General features: G+C 41.0%; 1 pseudogene; it reads left to right on the forward strand.

Moving 5' to 3' along the window:
• LOC129666448 (disintegrin and metalloproteinase domain-containing protein 25-like) overlaps positions 1–15,844 on the forward strand; it is a 91,397-nt pseudogene extending 75,553 nt beyond the window's left edge.
• The last annotated feature ends 4,008 nt before the right edge of the window (positions 15,845–19,852 follow it).

The following is a 19,852-nucleotide window of genomic DNA, read 5'->3' on the forward strand; positions in this document are numbered from 1 at the left end:
TATCACCTCAGATTGTATTTTCTTTATTGCTTCTAGTTCCATTTTTAGGTCTTAAACAGTTTTATTTATTTTATTCTCCCATTAATTATAGTTTTCCATATTTATTTAATTCAATGAAAACTTCTTGGTTTAAAAACTTAATATATTTTGATTTAAATTCAAAAATAAAATCATGTACAAGAAAACGCAATGTCAATTTTCAACTGAGTTCCTATTTCTTGGTTTTAAAATTTTAAAAATTAATAAAATAGTGTGGAACACAAATACAAATTAGTAAAGAACCATGGGATAGGCTTCTTTTATATTTTTATTATTAGTTACATTTTATTAATTCTGTATCCCATCTCTATCGCGCTCCCTCATTCTCTCCCAATCCCACCTTCCCTCCCTCATCTCCTCCCTGCCCCCTTCCAAGTTTCTGATGGGGAGGACATCCTCCCCTTTCATCTGACCCTGTTTTATCAGGTATCTTCAGGACTGGCTGCAAAGTCCTCCTCTGTGGCCTAGCAGGGCTGCTCCTCCCTTGGGGGGTGGAGAGGTCAAAGAGCCAGCCATTGAGTTCATGTCAGAAATAGTCCCTGTTCCCCTTACTAGGGACACCCACTAGTTTACTGAGCAACCACAGGCTACATCCAAGCAGAGGTTCTAGGTTATATCCAGACATGGTCCTTGGTTGGATAAACAGTCTCATATAATACCCCTGTGCCCAGATATATTTGGTCCTTGTAGATCTCCTATCCTCTCCACGTGGGACATGGTTCTAATGCATCTGTCAATGACTTCAGCATTTAGCCAAGGTGTCCAGCTAGCTGAACTACATATCATGTTTCCAGGAACATGCTCAAATAGAAGGATTTCAAACTAAAGATAACAGTAGCACTTACCTAGCACATTTAGAAAACTCCTAGACAAGAAGATGCGGTGGAGTTAAAAAAAAAAAAAAAAGACACCAATAGCTCCCCAACCAAGATTTATAACCTCTGAAATCATGGGATTTTAAACAGGGGTATTTGACATTTCTCAAATCCAAACAATTGAAGTAAAATAAAAAAGTAATGACTTACTATGTGATATGTTTGTGTGTGTGTGTGTGTGTGTGTGTGTGTACACTGAACTAACAATAAAAAGTAATGTAAGTAGTATTTCCAGATCTCTCCTAAATAAAGGACTCAACACTCCATTGCTGGAAATTGAAAAGGCAGCTTGAATGTATTCCAGATTTATGTAGGTTTATATATGATATATGGTCATTGTCAAATGACATATTTTGCTTTGAATATTTATTGTAGGTATGTGAACATATGTTTCAAAAATGCTAAATCCATAAGTTCTTTGTCTAGGTTCAGAAAGCATCAACATTGGCAAATTAAAATTCTTACACCCATGTTTGACTATACTTCAACAAAATTAAACAGCAAATCAAATGTACTATTTGGAGTCATGCCTTGAACTACTACCTAAGTTATTTAAACTCATATCTTCTTCTTTCTCTTCTACTTTTACCTACCTATAACTAAGCTACTCCATGTCTGACTTCTTTTTCCTCTCTCATTTAGTGTTGCTGCACTAATGCATCAACTCATCCAGAAGACAGACCTTTAAAATCAGCACTGCGTGCAACCAAGACAAAGGGCATCCTCCTCTGCTGTCTCATAAGACATGGTGGTGGCTATGGGTGAGCCTGTGGTGCTCATGAGGATAAGTCATCTGCTCCTCTGGCTAGAGATGTTGATCATTCATTCAACATGGCCCCTGATTGGGTATGCTCAACACACCAGCCTCTCAGAAGTTGTGATACCCTTACAGGTCCCAGGCAACAGAACAATGTGGGCTTTGGGATGGCTGAACTACAGCCTGCACTTTGGAGGCCAGAGACATTTTATCTCCATGAAAGCCAAGAAGTTCTTGGCATCTAGACACCTCTCTGTATTCACCTACACTGACCAAGGAACTCTACATGAGAACCAGCCCTTTATCAAGAAGGATTGCTACTACCATGGCTATGTGGATGGAGACCCAGAATCCATGGTTGCTCTTACCACCTGTTTTGGGGGATTTCAAGGAATGTTACAGGTAAATGGCACAGTCTATGAAATCAAGCCCAAGAACCTTTCTTCCACATTTGAACATTTGGTTCACAAGACAGAGAGCAAGGAGACAGAATTACTTTCGATGAGATGCGCATTAACAGAAGAAGAGCTAGCACAACAAATGAAGCTTCGAGAGAAAGATAACCCCACTCTCATGCAAAGCAACTATGAGGGATGGTGGACCCACAAGCGTTTTCTTGACCTGGCATTGGTTGTTGACCATGAGCGAATTCTTTATCATGACAATAATATTTCACAAGTGTTAGTGGAAATAGTCCTCATTGTTCATGTAGTAAATGAAATTTATCATACTTTGGGTGTTGAGGTAGTTTTACATGGAGTAGAGATGTGGAATGAAGGAAACCCATTCGAAGTGAACACCATACAGAAAGTCCTACAAGATTTTTGTTTGTGGAAGTCTGTCAGCATCAATAATCGTATTCCAAATGATATTGCCCATCTCTTTGTGAACCATTATTTTGGTGTCTACCTTGGTTTGGCTTATCTTGGAACTGCCTGTAGGCCAATTTTTAATTGTGGAGTTGATCGTCTCATAGGACATAATCTTCTTTATTTTGGATATATTGCAGCCCATGAGATGGGTCATAATTTGGGTATGTGGCATGATAATGTCTCATGTGCTTGTGGAGCAAAAGCATGCTTAATGGCCGCAACAGCCTATGGCATCCAGAAGTTCAGTAACTGCAGTTATGCTGCATTTTGGAGAACATATGCTACTGCCAACTGCATGCACAAGGAAGAGAAGCCAATAAGAAAACACAAACACAAGTTCTGTGGAAACGGTGTGGTTGATGATGGAGAGCAGTGTGATTGTGGATCTTTGCAAATGTGTGTAAAAGATCCATGTTGTACATTGGGTTGCAGGCTCAAAGATAGGGCTACCTGTGCTTTTGGGCTTTGTTGCAAACATTGCCAGATCATGCCAGCAGGCACAGTGTGTAGAAAAAAGAACAATGAATGTGACCTTCCAGAATGGTGTAATGGACATTCATATGAGTGTCCTAGGGCTGTTTATTTGCTTGATGGGAGCCCCTGTAAAGATGGTGGCTACTGCTATGAAAAGAGATGCAATAACCGAGAGGAACAGTGTCGGCAAATCTTTGGCAAAGAAGCCAGGAGTGCAGCTGAGGGATGCTACAGGAAAATCAACACCCAAGGTGACCGTTTTGGCAACTGTGGTATATCCAAAAGTACATACTTAAGATGTAATGACTCTGATGTCCTCTGTGGGAGAGTTCAGTGTGAGGATGTAACGGGTATTCCCGTTTTGGAAGATCATTCCACTATACACTGCACTCACTTCAATGGTGTGACCTGTTGGGGGACTGACTACCATTTTGGGATGGCAATGCCTGACATCGGTTCTGTGAAAGTGGCGCAGACTGTGGTCCAGAGCATGTGTGCATGAATAAGAAGTGTGTCCAAAAGTCAGTTTGGGCAAGCCCGTGTTCATCAAAGACTTGCAATATGAAAGGCGTGTGCAACAATTTACATCACTGCCACTGCAACGTGGGGTGGAACCCTCCATATTGTCTGGAGAGAGGCTTTGGAGGGAGTGTTGACAGTGGCCCTTTCCATGAGAAAGAAGATACTTCTAAGGAAAGAACGATTATATTGACTTTTATTCTTTATGTTAGTTTTTCACTATTGGGGTTTGTATTGCTTGGGGTTTCATATGGGTATCTAAAATCACTGAGTAATAAAGAACCTCATTCTTCAGATGGGTACCAAGAAAGCAGTGTTTCAAGCACTTGAAACAATAAAAAGTATGAAATTTCAGAAGTAGTAACAAATATTCACAAATTATCTATGTCTTACTATGTACCCTCTAGACATGTGAGACATTGTTTCACAATTCACTGATACAAGTTCTACAGATATTTAATATTTCAGGATTGAAAAACTCATCATTTAATAAATCTCTGGATCCTAGTACATAACTAATGTTCTTCACTCCCAGCAATTTTACAGCTTCATACTTCATGTTTTTTGAGACAGTGTTTCTCTGTGTAGCTTTGGCTATTCTTGACTCATTTTGTAAGTCAAGATGGTCTCAAACTCACAAAGATTTGCCTGCCTTTGCCTTTCTAAGTTTTGGGATTACAGGTATGTACCACTGTTCCCAGCTTAATTTGTCATTTTTAATTGAAAAATTCATGATATATTTTGATCATATTTTCCCTTCCCCCAACTCCTGCCAGTTTTTCCCAGCTCCCTACCTACCTAAATTTATGATTTTTCTTTCTCTCTTTTAACATACAGACAGATAAAGCCCCCCTCCCACAGAAATGAAAATCAAAATAAGCAAATGCTCAATGAGACAAAAATTGTTCAAACAAAAAATAAAGCAAAATAATTTTTTTAACCCTACAAAAATGCCATTTAATTTGATTTGTGTTGGCCAACTGTTCTTGAGCATTGGGTCTGCCTGAAGGTAACATAAACAGTAAGATTTTATTAGAGAAAACTAACTTTTTATCTGCCAGTGTATATCAATTTCAGATACATTCTTGTTGAACAGTGGTAGCCCATGTTACTTCACCCTTAATTCTGCAAAGCTGTATAAATTGAATATTTGTAGGCCTTGTTCTTGCTGCTAGTTTCTATGAATTCATGTATGTATCAGTCCTGTTATGTCTAGAAGACACTCTGTCCTTGAAGTCGTATATCCCCTCTGGCTCTTAAAATCTTTCTAACTCTTCTATATAGATATCCAAGCTTGAGAGGAAGGCTTTAATGAAGTGATCTCATTTAGGTATGATTTACCTAAGAAGTCTCTCTCTCTCTCTCTCTCTCTCTCTCTCTCTGTGTTTGTGTGTGTGTGTGTGTGTGTGTGTGTGTGTGTGTGTGTCTATCTCTCTGTCTCTATGTCTCCCTCAACAGTGTTTCTCTTGTAGCTTTCGTAATCCTGGAACTTTCTCTGTAAACCAGGTCAAACTCACCAGGATCTGCCTGCCTCTGCCTCAAAAGTGCTGGGATTAAAGGCATGCTACCACCACTGGACAAAAGGAGTGTTCTTAAGTCTCTTAGTCTATGCATTGTTCAATTGTGTGTTTCTGTGTTAGTTATCATCTCCTATAAGAAGAAGTGACTCTGATAGGCCTGAATGCAGCATTGATCCTTGGTTATATAATATGTCATTAGTAGTCTTGTTATTATTATGTTCCTTTAACAAAGTAATAGCATTACGTTTATCCCTAGGCCCGTGACATATCTAGATTCTGATTCTTGGCCACTTTACCATTGCCAGATACAGGTTCCGTCTTATAGAGTGGGCCTTAAATCAAGTCATAAAGTGGCTGTTTTCTCCTATAACATTTGCACCACAGTTGCGCCAGTATATCCTGCAGGTAGGTTTCTGTTTGTTTGATAGTTAAGAGATGATTGCCTTTCACCTCCAGTAGCATGCGGAGGATATTCCAGTACTACAAAAATTAGTCATTGAGGTGAAACTTCTAACTAGGCACATGGTTGATTTTTCCGTCTTAGGTGACATAGATAAGTGCTTTCTTCTCCAATAGGGCCCTGCCATAAGTTTGTGGAAAGTAACAATACCCTTGGTAGTGTTTCATGGGCCTCTTGGGCCAAAAAGTCAAGATGATGTAACTCATTCCTACCACTGGAGGTATTGCTTAGTGGCATATGATGGTGTTATCTAGATGGGGCATTGACTGCCCTCATATTTGGTAAAACAATTTAAACTCCTTTCATATGTATATATTTTAGGAAGTTTCTACAGTAGTAGGTTTCTATATGGTTTTTCAAATGTCCTTTAGCATTACTTATCCCTGTCCATATTCCCTTTTTACCCCTCTCTTCCACTCCTTGCCTATTTGACCATCCTATTCTAGTTTCATCTCTATATATCCATAATAATAAATTTTGTTATTCTTTTTTCAGAGATCCTCTCCTCCCCTTTACTCTCTCATTAGGTTACTGGACTCTGTGGTTATTCTGATAGTAGCATCCATATTGAAGACATAAAAAGGATCATCCATACATAAAAGATAATATACAGTATTTGTTACTGTCTGGGTTTCCTCACTCAGTATGTTTTTTTGTTTTTTGTTTTTTTTTTTAGCTCTATCCATTTACTTGAACATACCATACTTTCAGCTAAATAACATTTAAGTGTACTAAGTTTTTATTAGCCATCATCAGCTGATGGACATCTAGGCTGTTTCCAATTTCTAGCTATTATGACTAAAGCAACAATGGACATGGATTAGAAAGTATCTGTGAACCGGGCATTGTGGCACATGCCTTTAATCCCAGCACTCAGGGAGGCAGAGGCAGGAAGATATCTGTGAGTTTGAGGCCAGCCTGGTCTACAAAGTGTGTCCAGGACAGCCAAGGCTATACAAAGAAACTCCTTCTCAAAAACAAACAAACAAACAAAACAGTATCTCTGTAGTAGGATGTGGAGTGCTTTGTGTATATGCCCAGAAGTGGTATAGTTGGATCTTTAAGATCTAATTCCAGCTTCCTTGGGAGCCATCAAACTGATTTCCATAGTGGCTGTACAAGTTTGCATTCCCACCAGCAAGGAATAAGTATTACCTATTCCGCACATGACATGCCTTCAGTCCTCAGCATGAGCTGTCACTTGTTTTATTGATTTTAGTCATCGTGATTGGGATAACATGAAATCTCAAAGTAGTTTAAATTTCCATTTCCCTAATGACTAAGAATGTTGAACATTTCTTTAAGTGTTTCTTAGCCATTAGTGTTTCATCTTTTGAGAACTCTTTGTTTAGTTCTGTACCCCATTTTTCAATTGGGTTGGGTTTTTTTATGTCCATATTTTAGTTATGTATTTTAATACTAATCTTCTATTAGATGTGTAATTGGTAAATATTTTTTCCCATTGTGTGGCCTGTCAGTGTGCTTTAGTGGTGGTATCTTAGGCTATACAGAAGATTTTCAATTTCATGAGGTCCAATTTTTTAATTGTTGATCTTAGTGCCTACACTAACGGTGCTCTATTCAAAAAGTCCTTTCTTATCCCCATGAGTTCAAGACTAGTCTCCAACTCTCTCTTCTATCAGATCGAAGGTATCTGGACTTATGTGAAGGTTCTTGATCCACTTGGAGTTGAGTGCAGGATGATAAATATGATTGTATTTGCATTCTTCTACATATCATCTAGTTTGACCACCACCACTTTTTTTTATTATAATCATACAATTTAATTAAACATTTGGTAAATTTACAAAATACAAATAAGAAAAAAGAGAATTTTTATGAAAATATTAAGTAGAAAGTTGAGAGAGACCCAAAAGATATGTTTTTAAAATCCAGCTCAATTAAATCAATTATATAAATATAAATGATCAGGAAAAATTTTGAAAAATCTGGACTTTATCCCCAGTTGTTTCATAAATGTTTTAGGGTTTTCTTTTTTATTTTTTTATTTTTTTTACTATTAATTAGACTTCATTCATTTTGTATTCCCCCATAAGGGGGATCCCACCCTCCCCTCCCGATCCCACCCTCCACTTTTTTATTTTTACTCTAGCTCCACAGTACGACTTGAATTATGCAATGGTAATATTTTCTATAATTATTTTGTTATTCAGAATTTAAGCTATCCCAAGTGTTTTCTGTTCCCATGTGAAGCTGATTTTTTTTTTCAATTTATCTGAAGCATTGTGTTGGGATTTTGGTGGTGATTGCACTGAATATTTACATTTTTTTCTTTAATGAGTATGCAGTGTCCTTCATCATCTCTTATACTTCATTTTAGTTTGAAGTCTATTTTTGTTTGGTATTAAAATGGCTGCACATCCTTATTTCTTGGATCCACTTGCTAGGAATACCTTTTCTCGTCCTTTAGCCTGAGGAGATGTCTATTCCTGGTGTAGAAATATATTTCTTGAATGCACTAGAAAGATGGATCCTGTTTGCACATATATTCTGTAAGTCTGTGTCCTTTTAGTGAAGGAAGTGAGACTATTGATATTGAGAGCTATCAATGACCAGTGTTTATTTTATTTTATTTTATTGTTATGGTTAACATGGTTTTATTTACATTCTTTTACATGCTATCTAGTTTGATAGGCACCTTTTTAAAAAAAATTATAGCTCTTTAGTACAACTTTGGGATGGTGGGTGATACCTTGATGGTCTCTCAGTGTTTATAGAACCTCTCTTCAGGCCCTTCCAGGATTTCAGAGTCTTCAATGAAGAGCCGCATTTTATTTTAAGGGTCTGCCTTTATCTCTTACTTCATGTTTTTACTTTGCAACTTTTAATACACTTTTGTTATTGTTGTTGTGTACATTTAGTGTTTTAATTATGTGTTGTAGGGACTTTCTGGTCCAGCCTGGTTTGAACTTTTGCAAGTATGATGCACACTGTTGCAGTCTCTGCGAGTTCATATTATGTTTAAGTACTGCTGTGTCTGAAAGACACTGTTTGCTTGGAGTCGCCTCCTTGCAATCTATCCACCTCCTCTTCTACATAGATCCCTGAGCTTTGAGGAAAGTTGTTTGATAAACACATCCCACTGAGTGTTGAATGCTCCAGTGTTTCTCACTTTCTGTACATTTCTCAGCTGTGGGTCTCTGTATTAATTTCCATCTTCCGCAAGAAGACACCTCAGTGACAGACACTGATCTATGAGTATAACAATATGTGATCAGTAGACATTTTGTTATGTTTATTTAGCAGAGTAAGAATATTATTACTTTTCCTCCTAGGCCCATTATATATCTAGCCACAGGTTTTTTTTACCTCTTTAGTAATGCCAAATGCAAGTGTTTCATCTCATAGAATGGGCGTTAGGTCCAATCAGAAAGTCATTGGTTACTCCTAAAACGTGTGCCATTGTCGCACCAGTATATCTCATATGCAATTTGCTGCTATAGGTTTTGTAGCTAGATAATATTAATGATTACTTTTCTTATCCAGTAGTGTGCATAGCACCTTCCAGCATCATGAATGTGACTAACACTGAAGGCCTTTTGAAAAGCCATATGGAAGCCTACTCTTGGAGAAGCTTTCTAAAATATACACATACATAAAGGGGACTTAAATGGAGTTACAACATAATGGGGGAGACCAAGCCCCTACTAGATAGCTTATGCCACCAAGAAAAACCTCCAATGCCAGGAATAGGCTACAGTTTTTTGTTTTTTGTTTTGTTTTGTTTTTTTTTTAGTTATTCAGACAAGGGGGAGCCATAGACTCCCCCAGAACATCACAGGCTATTGTTGAGGCTATTGGCTACTCTCTATGATAATGGTAAGGCCCTGTTGCTGAAGATACAACTTATATCAATGACATGCAGAAATAGAGCTTTGCTCAACTGGAAGCTTCACCCCTATTGAATCGATGGGGGTGTTCTTATATAAGTTAGGGGAGGAGCAGATGGCCGTCCTTTGTTCATCCTACCTTGATGCCTGGCTTCATGGCTAAAGCTGTTTTATGCCTAGGACTCAAAAATATCAAATCAAATCAAACCAAACCCAGCATGGAAGGAGAAAGACAGAGGCCTGCAGATGGAACTGCCAAAGACCTGCCCTCCTGTGCATGGCACAGGCAGGCCCATAGGCACCGGCTTGCCAAGATACCACAGTGTGCGTGGAGGAGGTCTCCCAGGGGCCTGCCAGCTGCATGGTCAGCCCATGGCTGGAGCCACCACAATGTGCAAGGATGTGGTGTTTAGATGGGAGGGGAAGAAAAGTGGAGCAGCTTGAGCATTATGAAGAAAGACTGAATTGGAGACGAGGGTAGAGAGGGGTAGCTCATTATGACTGGCTAACCCTGCAACCTGGGGCCATGGTGAAGTCCAAGCTAAGCGGCCACTGAGGTTCATGTCTGAGTTTGTGACTACAGAGTGGCAGGGGTCGCTGTCAATGTCCATGGCTTATATTACCACTAGAGAATATGGGGCTATCCATCGTCAGGGAAGCTCCCCAGGAACCACTTGGATGTCCAGGGACTATTCAGAACTCTTCCTGTTCCTCACTGGATATGGCACTCTGGAGAACTGGGCCTCATTTCTCACCATTAGCAGCACTCTGAAGATCGAGCCCTGTGCCTCACCCAGGTAGTACGGTGGCGCTGGTCCTGATGATGGGAGCTATGAGTGAGCTTGCCCAGAGGGCTTGAGTGTGAGAGAGTTGACCCAGATACTTGTCTTCTATGGGTTGGCACAGGTACACAGATGATGCCCTACCCCACCTCTTGCCACCTCTGTCAGTCGGGAAATCTACCTATAGGACCATGAGCTTGGGAGAACTATCCCTGCACCTCACCTCAGCACATCAGAGCTGACCCTTGCAGTAGGGGTGCAGGTGAGACAGCCCTGAGGACGAAAGCACCGAAGAGCAGACCACATTATTTGTCTGCCTGCCATGATGTGGCATGGGTGTGGGAATGATGCCCTCCCCCCCCCCACCAATACACATACTCCACCTGCCATAGTTGGGAGAGCTGGCCCTGAGGGCATGAGAGCAGGGGAGTTATCCCTGCCCTTTTCAGCTATAGCACTCAGGAGAGAAGGCCCTGCACCTTGCCTTAATGGCGAGGGCATGGGTGAACCATCCTTGAGGGTGTGAGAGGAGAGCTGGCCCAGCCCCTCACAGGCTGCAGCACTTGGGTGAGCGGGCCTCACGTTCCAAAGCTGTAAGATCTCCATGACACAGGCCAACAACAGGATAACTGGGAGGAGTACCAATGAGAATCCAATATTGATGGTGTAACAGGACCTTGAACCAGATCAATGACTCTGCAAGGAACATTTGCAAGTGCAAATGGATGGGACACACTGTGACATACTACAGCTTCTACAATGAGATATTTTCTATGCTTTGTTTGTTCTTGTTGGTGGTGGTGGTGATGGTGTGTGTGTGTGTCTGTGTGTGTATCTTATATTTTGGGGGAAGGGGTTGCAAGGACAAAGGGCAATATGAGAGGATGGAGAGATGAGCGGGAGTTGGCTGCATAATGTGAAACTCACAAATAATCTATACAAGTTAAAAAAAATACTAAGTTTTCTAGGGCTGTGATGTTGGTTCTTTTTTGTTAGACTGTTGGTTGGACCACATGGGCTTTAATCCCAGCACTCCCCTGCAATTAACTATACAAATTACTATCAATAGGTATGCCCATAGTGAAAGAATATCAGTAATCAGTGGACAAACTGATCATTCTTTAAGAACTAATAATTTTAATTAACAAAGAGACACTGATATGAGCGTACGTTCTAATACCTAAATTGCAGATTCCGGCCACAATTGTGCGCTATCCTAAAGGTGACTCATTGCTAATACTGGCCCTGCCCCTCTTAGTCTGTTCTCTGTGTCTGCTTTTTACCAGTCTTATTTTTCTCTCTGAAATTAGATAGATGCCACTCCTGCATGTTGTACACTGGCTGAGAAAGCGTTGATCCACAGATCTGCAGCATACCTGGGGCAGCCTCGGGCCAAGTTTCAGTGGGTCATGACAGAAGCCCTGACTTTCATTACTAGGATGACAGGTAGGTCTGGAGTTTTGGGTGCTGTAATGTTATCACTGATCCTTTTTGATGCTTTAAACATCTGTTATAATGTCTTCTTTTTCATTTATGATTTTTAATCATCTCATTTTCATCCCTTAATTTAGCTAAGACTTTATGTATTATCTTAAAAATAAAATAACTCTTAGTTTTATTGATTCTTTTCTTCCTCCTCTTTTTTTTTCCTGCTTTGTTTTATGTATATGCATTTTTCCCTCTTCTAATTTTAGGCTTAGTTTCTTCTCTGTTTTCTAGTTCTTTTAGACACAAAATCTTTTGGGGGATTGTGTTTCTTTCTTTTTTAAAAACACTTATTTTTTTATTAATTACAATTTATTTGTTTTATATCCCAATTGTAGTCTCCTCCCTCATCCCTCCCAACTCCACCCTCCCTCTCTTTTTTCCACCCATGCCCCTCCTCCAGTCCACTGATAGGGGAGGTCCTCCTCCCATTCCATCTGATCCTAGCCTACCAAGTCTCATCAGGACTGGCTGCATTGTCTTCCTCTGTGGCCTGATAAGATTACTCCCACCTCGGGGGGGGGGGTAATCAAAGAGCCAGCCACTCAGTTCATGTCAGAGACAGTCCTTGTTTCCCTTACTAGGGAACACATTTGAACACAGAGTTGCCATGGGCTACATCTGTTCAGGGGTTCTAGGTTATCTCCATGCATGGTCCTTGGTTGGAGTATCAGTCTCAGAAAAGATCCCTGTGCACAGATTTTTTTTCTCTCCTTGTGGAGCTCCTGTCCCCTCCAGGTCTTTCTATCTCCTCCTTCTTTTGTAAGATTCCCAGCACTCTGCCCAAAGTTTGGCTATGAGTCTCAGCATCTGCTTTGATACCCTGCCAGGTAGAGTCTTTCAGAGGCCCTCTGTGGTAGGTTTCTTCCCTGTTCCCTGTTTTCTCCCTCTTTCGATAGAGACAAAATCTTACTGCTTATCTTGGATTATTAGCTTCAGAATAGTCTTTTGTCAATTTTGTTATAAGATGTCTTAATTTAAACATTTAAAATTTTAACCTTTGTAGAGGCCTTTTCGTTATTTACACACAAATGTCTTTTTCTTCTCTACATTTTGGAATCTTTTAATTATTTTCTTATAATATGTTATCTAACATTCGTTTCTAGTTCTATTTAACAGGACATTTCTAAATAAAATATGAAATCAGTTTATATGTATTTTTGATGTAGCAATCTATCGTTATACTATCTGATGTGAACTGTCCTCTATTACTGACAAATATAAAGCTTTAAAGAAATGGGTGCCCCTCATCATTTCTCTTTCTATTGGCTAAAGCTTCAAGATTATATCTGAGATTTGCAAGCATTGGCAAGCATTTGCCTTCCAAGTGTGAGGACCCACGTTCAGATCCTGAGAACCCATGTAAAAGGCTGGGTACATTGGTGTACCAGTAATCCTAACACTGCAAGATAGGGGGTAGAGACAGGCAAGTCCCTGGAAGCAGACATGCATTGCCATCGCCAGATGCACCCATCCACATGAGTGTGTGTGTGTATGTGTGTGCATGCTCCTGTTTGCGTGTCTGTGCATGCATGTGCATGTGTGTGTGCGCGCGCGCGCGTGTGTGTGTGTGTACATGTGTGCCTGTGTGCATTCTGTGTGTGTATGTGCATCTGTGTACACATACGCACGCTTCTGTGCTTGCGTGTGTGTGTGATGCATGCGTGAATGTGTGTGTGTGTGGATGTGAGTGGGTGCATACGTGTGAATGCACATGTCTGTGTGCGTGTGTGCATGCCTGTGTGTGTGGATGTGTGTGCATGCATTGAGTGTGTACTTGCACACTCACCAAGATCACATCTGGTTAGGCAGTTTCCGTTCATCCTAAGAAGAGGAGATTATTGTAGTTTTCCTAGCACAGATTTTTCTGTTCAGGTTTCAGTCCCTGTGTTAGGGTGAAATTTACAATGAGTCCCTGAAGGTCATCCCTGCCTGGGGCTTGTTTATTTTTTGCTTTTAAGTCAAAATAATCTTGGAAAGCAATATTTCTACTGAATCAGGTACAAATTGCCAAATCAATGATTGATGCCTATGACCATCTCTTCATGTCATGTTCCTTTTAATCATCTTCCCTCCCTTCATTTCTCACTTTACCCTTTAGAGACTTGCGTATGCACATATTGATTTATTTGATAATGTTACATAATTCCATAGGCCTTCTTCTCTGATTACTGCTTGCCTTTCTGATGAGGCCGTTCACACAGCCTGCCTCTGAGTGTGCTTTTATGTTGTGCTTCATTTGGTCTATGATTGCAACTCCACTGTATTCTTCATTTCAGTCATTGTGTTCTTTAGATCCTTATCACCTTCATCTTTTTGGAACTTCTAATGTTGTCTATATGTTATTTTCCTAAAATTGTTGAAGTAACTATTTGTGTACATTGCACCTTTCCATGCTTCCTTGAAATCAATATTTTTAATTCATTTATAGGTAATTTCATTTCTCCACCTTCCTCTCTTTTCTGTTTTCTTTTACTTCTCCTAATAATTTTGCCCAATGTTTAATCAATTAAAAAGTCTTTAAGGGCACATCTTGGGTTTTGTTTCCTTTTTCTGTTTCTTTTAAAGATTCACTTTATGAATTCCTTCTGTTGTCTTTATTATAATTTTTCTCCTTGAGATTTAGTGCCTTTCATTTCTCTTTCAATACAGCAAAAGTGTTACTATTATCACATGAGACATTTATTTTTTTCTTTTTTAATTAAATTTTATTTTTATATTAGTTCCAATTTATTCACTTTGTATCCCAGCTGTAACCTCTCCTTTATCCCCTCCCACTTCCACCCTTTCTCCCTCATCTCCTCCTATGCCGCTCTCCAAGACCACAGATAGGGGAGGTCCTCCTCCTCTTCCATCTGACCCTAGCTTATCAGATCTCATCAGAACTGGCTGAATTGTCCTCCTTTATGGCCTGGGAAGACTGCTCCCCCATCAGGGGGAGGCTGTCAAAGAGCTAGCCACTTAGTTCATGTCAGAGACAGTCCCTGTTCCCCTTACTAGGGTACCCACTTGGATACTGAGCTGCCATGGTCTACATCTGAGCAGGGGTTCTAAGTTATATCAATGAATGGCCTTGATTGGAGTATCAGTCTCAGAAAAGATCCCTGAGCCCAGATATTTTGGTTGTGTTGCTCTCCTTGTGGAGCACCTGACCTCTCCAGGTCTTACTAACTCCCCCTTCTTTTCTAAGATTCCCTGCACTCTGCCCAAAGTTTGTTTATGAGTCTAAATATTTGCTTTGATACACTTCAGGGTAGAGTCTTTCAGAGGCCCTCTGTGGTAGGCTCCTGTCCTTTTTCCTATTTTCTCCTTCTTCCAATATCTGTCCCATTTGCCTTTCTGAGGATTGCTCATCTTACCTAGGATCCTCCTTCTAGCTCAGCTTCTTTAGGTGCACAGATTTTTGTAGGTTTATCCTATATTATATGTCTACTATCCACTTATAAGTGAGAAAGACCCTGTGTGTCTTTCTGTTTCTGGGATACCTCACTCAGGATGATCTTTTCTAGTTCCCACCATTTGCCTGCAAATTTCATGATTTCTTTGTTTTTAATTGCTGATTACTATTCCATTGTGTAAATGTACCATCATTTCTGTATCCATTCCTCTGTTGAGGGACATCTGGGTTGTTTCCAGGTTCTGACTATTACAAATAATCCTGCTACCAACACGTCTGAGCAAATGTCCTTGTTGTATAGTTGAACATATTTTGGATATATGCCTAGGAGTGGTAAAGCTGGATCTTGAGGTAGCACTATACTAATTGTCTGAGAAAGTGCTAGATTGATTTCCAAAGTAGTTGAACAAGTTTACATTCCTACCAGCAATGGAGGAGGGTTCCCCTTTCTCCACATCCTCTCCAGCATGTGTTGTCACTTGAATTTTTGATCTTAGCCATTTGATGGGTGTAAGGTGAAATCTCAGGGTCGTTTTGACTTGCATCTCCCTGATACTATGGACACTGAGCATTTCTTTAAGTGTTTCTCTGCACAGCTATTAATTTCATGTAAGAAAAACATCTCAATCTGTATCTTTACCATTGCTACATTCAGCTTCTCACACCAATAAGAAGAGTAAAGCCCTGGTTTCCACGAAGGTAAAAGTTTCTGGTGCATGCAGGGAAGTCTTTATTCTGCAGATATTTACCAAGAGGCTTGCTCTTGCCAATGAAACACACTTTCTCACCGCTGTTGTGGAGCTGGAGTGTTAGGTGTTAAGGCTTATTCTGTGATGTTACTGAGAAGTGGCAGGTACTTCAAAAGACTGGGCCTAGTGGGAGGGCTCTCAGGTCACAGACTCGAAAGGAATATTGGATCTTTTTCCCTTTTATCTTCTCTTTTCATTCCTGGCCATGACTTGAATGCTGCCGTACTGTGGGTTCAAGAGATAGGAAATTCACACATCTTAGAGACCCATTTTAAATGCTTACCCTCTCTCTTTATCTCTGTCTCTGTGTCTGTCTGTCTTTTTCTCTCACCCACAGTCAAAATATCTGAGACCACGCGTTTTAATTGTTTTTATTATTTGTGTGGGGGAGCGCACTCGCATGTGGGTTGTGTGTGTGTGTGTGTGTGTGTGTGTGTGTGTGTGTGATATGCAATGCAGATGTCAGAAGAGGTCATTTGATTTTATAAAGCTGGAATCACCGATGATTTTGAGTTGCTTGACATGGATTCTGGAAACCGAACTCAGGTCCACTGCAAGAGCAGCAAGTACTCTTATAATGAGCCATCTCCCCCTCTCTGAGACAAAGCTTTTTAGAAGAAAAAGGGGTTTTATGCCTCATGACTGTAGATCAAATGACAGGATGTAGTCATCTGGAAAGAACCTACTTACTGCCTATGTCACCACATACTGGAAGGACCAGGAAAGAGAAAACAAAACAAAACAAAAAAAAAAAAAAATGGGTTAAAAAGGCCAAATTGCTCACTACAGCCTGTGCTTATCTCGTGAGGAAAGCTGGGACTTTTGGAAACTGCATCAGTCCTCTCTGAGAGCGGAGCTCCTATAACCACATTAATTCCACTAGGCCCTCATCTTACTGTTTCTGCGCCCTCTCAACACCGCTACCGTGAGTGGATCATTGAAATCTCAATCAGTTTTTTGTATGGTAATGTTATATTCTGTGTGACAAGTAGGTACTTCCAAAGTGTGCCACAACGATGAAACCTACTGGTGTTACACGGGGTACAAGAAGCCGAGCCTTAGAGATCGGCAGCATGCATTTGCAAAACTACTTTCTACCCCTTTACATAGCACTGCCAGTCTTGGATGCTGAGGAGATGGCTCAGTAGGTAACGCGTTTGCCATGCAAGCGCAGGGACCCGGGTTCAGAACCTCTGACGTGACACAAAAAGCTGACATGGGTAGCACATGTGCTACCCCAGTGAGGTAACATGGAGCCAGCCGTGTCCCCAGAGCTTCCTTGGCCAGCCAATATAGCCAAGTCAGTGTGTTCCAGATTCAGTGAGAGACTTTGTCTCAAATAACAAGGTGTCACCCACCGGTGACAGGGGTCACACAGGAGTGTGAAGATGCTCACACGTAGGTAAGATACAAACACAAGATATTACTGTCAGTCTTTCCTAAATATAAAGTGATATGAGATAGCCTGTCAAACCGAACCTTACCAAGCACACGCGTGTATACGCGCACAGCAAAGGAAAAGTTAGCGTATGGCTGTCGAAGCAACTTGTACTCATGTACTTTCTGCTGCTCTGGGTGGCTTTATCTGACACTGAATGACTGCACCCACTGAGTCATATTATAAAGCGGGATTCTATATGCTCCTCCCAGTCTGGGCACTTTGAATCTGGATAAAAGAGCACTGTCAGCTTCCATTTAGTCAAGATTGCCTCTCGGATAATACTTCAAAGATCTTATCCATATAATTCATACAGGAGGATTAGAATATGCACTCAGTTAAAAAGATTGCCTTTCTGATGAGCAGGCACAATCTTGTTGCCGATAAACTCCTTTGTATCATTTTCCCACACAAACAAGTAGCGATTCTCACGGGAAATATGCCTATTTAATTTTTCAGAAAACATACTAAGATTTATGTCTGTTTAAAACGAACAACAAAATGCTGCCTTTAAAAGGAAATCTTGGAGTGAATGAGTAGCCTCAGGGGCTTAATATTAATTTTGATATATTTCCATTGGCTGTGTGACTGCACGAGTAAACTCAGAAGCTAGGAGTAAGGTTGTCCTCAGGACATTTCAGCCTCTGCTGATGTGACTGGCTGCTGGCTGAGTCTCTCCTCTCTCTTCCCCAGCCCCTCGCCTGTCTCTGTCTCCATATATATGAAATGCCTTCTCAGTTCCATGACTTATATGCTCCCATCTCACTATTATGTCATTTCTGACATATCTGAACATTTTGATGCGGACTATCGGTGTCACGGGGATACTGAGGCTGCATCCTCAATGTGGGGTCCACAAGGGGTTTCTGAGTCTCATACTTAAGTGCATCTAAGTCAAAAAATTGAATAAGTGTCTGTAGATAATGATCACAAACCTACTGACGTTATAACATGTGTGCTGATCAGGTTTTTGCTGTTATTGGCTTGATGCAAGTTAGAGTCAAGTGAAAAAAGAAACCTCATTGAGGAAATGCCTCTATCACATTGACTTATAGGCAAGTTTGTGAGGGTATTTTCTTCTTCTTTTCTTTCCTTTTCTTCTCCTTTTCTTTCCTTTTTTTCTTGTTTTTTTTTTTTTTTTGAGCTTTTACATTTTAAAAAATTAAGGACTTTACAGCCTTATCCCAGCCCCTCCCTCCTCTCCTCCCAGTCCCACCCTCATGCCCCTTCTCCTCCCTGTCCCATTTCCCCTCTCCTTCTTCTCAAAGAAGGGGAAGCCCCCCCCCAAGGAGTACCAACCTACCCCGGCACCTCAAGTTGCAGCAGGACAAAGCATATTCCCTCCAACGGAGGCCAGACAAGACAGCGCAAGAAAGCATCTACTCTGATTGTTAAGGGGCCCATGTGACGACCCAGCTCCACATCTGCTACATATGGGCAGGGGGCTGTGGTCCAGCCTGTGCATGCCCTTTGGTGGGTAGTTCAGTCTCTGTGAGGCCCCATGGGCCCAGGTTAGTCTACTCTGTAGGTCTTTCTGTGGCATCCTTGACTTCTCCATCTCCCTCTATACTTCCCCTCACTCTTCTACAAGACTCCCAAACTCAGCCTATTGTAGATAGGCATGTTTCCATCAACTGCTGGATGAAGCCTCTCAGAAGACAGTTATTCTAAGCTCCTGTCTGCAAGCATAGCAGAGTTTCATTAGTAGTGTCAGGGGTTGGCTCTCTCCCATAGGATGAGTCTCAAGTTGGCCCAGTCATTGGCTTGTCATTCCCTCAATCTCTGCTCCATCTTTATCCCTTTGCATCTAAGGTTTTACGAGTGGGTTGGTGTCCCCCTCCCTCCACTGGAAGTCCCATCTGGGTACATGAGCTGGAAACTTCAGGCTCTATATCCCCCACTGCTAGGAGTCTCAGTTAGGGTCAGCCCTTTAGATTCCTGGCAGCCTCCCTTATCTCAGAGATCACACAGACACACACACACACACACACACACACACACACACACACACACACACACCAAGTTCTGTTCTCTCCCGTGGTCCTCCCTCTCCCATCCTCCCATTTTCCCCTTACCTGATCCCTACTCCTGTTATCCTTCCCACCTTCTCTCCCACCCAGTTCCCTCCTTCTACCAATTTCAAATGTCTATTTTATTTCTTTTTTCTGAGTGAGATTCAAGCATCTCCCCCTTGGGCCCTCCTTGGCTTCTGTGGGTCTGTGGATTGTAGCATGCTTATCCTGAAGTTTATAGCTACTATCCACTTAGAAGTGAGTACACACCATGTGTGTCCTTCTGGGTCTGGGTAACCTCACTCAAGATGATATTTTTCAGTTCCATCCATTTGCCTGCAAATTTCATGGTGCCCTTGTTTTTAGTAACTGGGTAATATCCCATTGTGTAACTGTACCACATTTTCTTTATCCATTCTTTTTTTTTTTAATTTTTTTTTTTATTTTATGTGCATCGGTGTTTTACTGCATGCATGTCTGTGTGAGTGCCCCTGGAACTGGAGTTACAGACAGTTGTGAGCCACCATGTGGGTGCTGGAAATTGAACCTGGGCCCTCTAGAAGAACATCCAGTGCTCTTAACCACTGTGCCATCTCTCCAGTGCCCTCTTTATTCATTCTTG

This window comes from Psammomys obesus, unplaced genomic scaffold, assembly GCF_907164565.1.
Source record: "Psammomys obesus unplaced genomic scaffold, mPsaObe1.curated_primary_1811, whole genome shotgun sequence".
NCBI classification, from domain to species: Eukaryota; Metazoa; Chordata; class Mammalia; order Rodentia; family Muridae; genus Psammomys; species Psammomys obesus.